The 2,281-nt window shown below is 46.7% G+C and overlaps 1 non-coding gene across 1 annotated transcript; it reads left to right on the top strand.

The window, feature by feature from the left end:
- The first annotated feature begins 1,802 nt into the window (after window positions 1-1,802).
- Window positions 1,803-1,907, top strand: LOC130507289 (small nucleolar RNA R71). Its single transcript, XR_008942271.1, has one exon. It is a non-coding gene; the product is annotated as a small nucleolar RNA R71 (small nucleolar RNA).
- Window positions 1,908-2,281: the final 374 nt, after the last annotated feature.

Raw genomic sequence — 2,281 nt, 5'->3', positions numbered from 1 at the left:
CCTTTGGATCAGGCTGGACTAGGTGCAGAAAGTGGAGTTGACACCCCATCGTCCTCAGGTGGTAGCTCATCAAAGTGATCATCAGCAGGAGGGCCCATTTCTTCGATGATGAAGGCTTGTCCAAACACAGTGGGGTTCCTCATTTTCTCCTTGATGTCAAAGTGGAGGGTGTTCTCCTTACCCAAATGGAGGTCAATCTTGCCTTCTTTCACATTCACAATAGCTCCTGCTGTAGCTAAGAATGGCTTTCAAGAATCAAATGGGTCTTGAGCCTCCTCCCCATTTCAAGCACCACAAAATCTGTGTAGGTATCTCACACCCTCCAATCTTCACAGGAGGTTCTCTAGGATGCCCACGGGTACTTCACTGAACGATCAGCCAACACAGAGAGAGTCTACACTTCTTGTATTGAGTGAAGCCAAGCTTCTTTGCCACAGAAAGGCATCAAGCTGACACTAGCTCCCAAATCGCAGAGACATTTCTCAAATACCATAGGTCCAAGAGCACAAGGGGTAGTGTGAAGCATCCTGGATCCTCTAGCTTCTCTGGAGCATCAAGCCTCTGAATGATGGCATTGCACTCATGACTCAGAACCATCATGCCCTCCATCTCCTTCTTCTTAGCAGCTACAACATCTTTCAGAACTTTGCTGTATTGAGGAATCAGCATGAAAGCATCAATGATGGGCATTGTAACCTGAGCTTCACTCATCTGCTTCTCAAACAAAGCCTTGTACTTCTGTAGCAGCTGCTTCTTGAATCTACCAGGGAATGGAAGCTTGGTTCATAGGGAGGAGGGACAGAAGAGCTCTCACCTGCTGGAGCAGCAGATTCACCATCTTTTGTTGTCTTCTTATCTTCTCCAACATTTCCTTTACCCTTATCTTTCTCAATCTTCTCCAAGATCTCATCATCTGTCTTCTCATCAACAATGACCACTTATCCATCTAGATTGATGGCGACCTCCTCACCTTGTTTCTCAGCATCCTTGGTGAGTGTCTAGGAGGTAACTGCTTACCACTCCTGAGTGTGACAGCTTTTGCTTCCTTGGGGTTTTGATCTGATTTTCCAGGTAGAGATCCTTGCTGGCGGTTCTGGTGGGAGCTCATGGAAGCAAACTGATTCTCCAAATTCTTGACAGAAGAAGCAAGGTGGAGAATTTGTTATTGAGCTCATTGTAGCTCCCATCAATCTTGGAGTGAAGGTTCTTCAGCTCATAGCCCACATGCTTCTCACTTTTAGTCTGACTCCAAGATCTGTTTCAGTAAGGCATCAGTGCTGCTCTGTTGAGGGCAGAGGAGCTAGGAGAGGAGTTTTGCTGAGGCTGATAGTTGCGCTGCTGGTTGTTTCGAGGCTGATAACCACTCTGCTGGTTGTTTGAATAAAGACTTCTGTTGGTAGTTGTTATACTGAAAGTTGGGTTCCTTCTTGTACCAACTACCATTGCTGTTGATGAAACACATTCTTCTTGCCCTTCCAAACCCTCAACCTCATTGACAGTAGGAGGTATCTCCTGTTGTGGGGTTACCAACAAAGTTCACCTGCGCTTGCGTGGCCTTATCAGCAATGAGTGTGTCAATCTTCTCCTGAAGAGCTTTTATCTCTTCCTTGTGTTGCTTGTCATCACCTCTACTGCTTTTGTCATGGTCTCCACTGTAGACTGCATCACTCTTAACCATGTTGTCAACCAGAGCCTCTGCTTCTTCCTCAGTTCTCCCAAAAAAAAACCATTAAGCTGTATCCAGTCTGGCTCACTTAGGAAAAGAGCACCTCTGTAGAATGTGCTCAGCAAGCTCTCCTTAGAAACCATGGTGTGGGCACTGAGCTTGGTAACCATTGAATCTCTCCCAAGCTTCACTGAATCCTCCCAGTTCTTCTGTTGGAAGCTGGAGATCTCATCCTCAACTTAGCAGTTCTTGAGGTAGAGAAGAACTTCTCCAAGAATGCCCCTTTTGCAGTCTTCCCAAGTGGTGATGGAGTCACTTGGTAGAGACTTCTCCCACTGACGTGCCTTATCCCCGAGAAAGAGAATAACTTGAGCTTTAAGGCATCATCTGACACACATTAGCTTTGACATACCACAGTAGCTGCCAAACTTATCCAGATCGATGGGATCCTCCACAGCCAGACCATGATACTTGTTGTTCTCTATGCAGTTTAGCAGTCCTGACTTGATCTCAAAGTTGTTAGCGCCACAGCTGGTGCTCGGATTCCAAGTCTAGGACCATGGATGTTGGGGCGGTCATAAGTGCCAATGGGGCGAGCTGGTCGCTGTTGGGGCC

This window comes from Raphanus sativus, unplaced genomic scaffold, assembly GCF_000801105.2.
Source record: "Raphanus sativus cultivar WK10039 unplaced genomic scaffold, ASM80110v3 Scaffold4276, whole genome shotgun sequence".
NCBI classification, from domain to species: Eukaryota; Viridiplantae; Streptophyta; class Magnoliopsida; order Brassicales; family Brassicaceae; genus Raphanus; species Raphanus sativus.
This window is presented reverse-complemented; position numbering and strand designations above follow the sequence as displayed.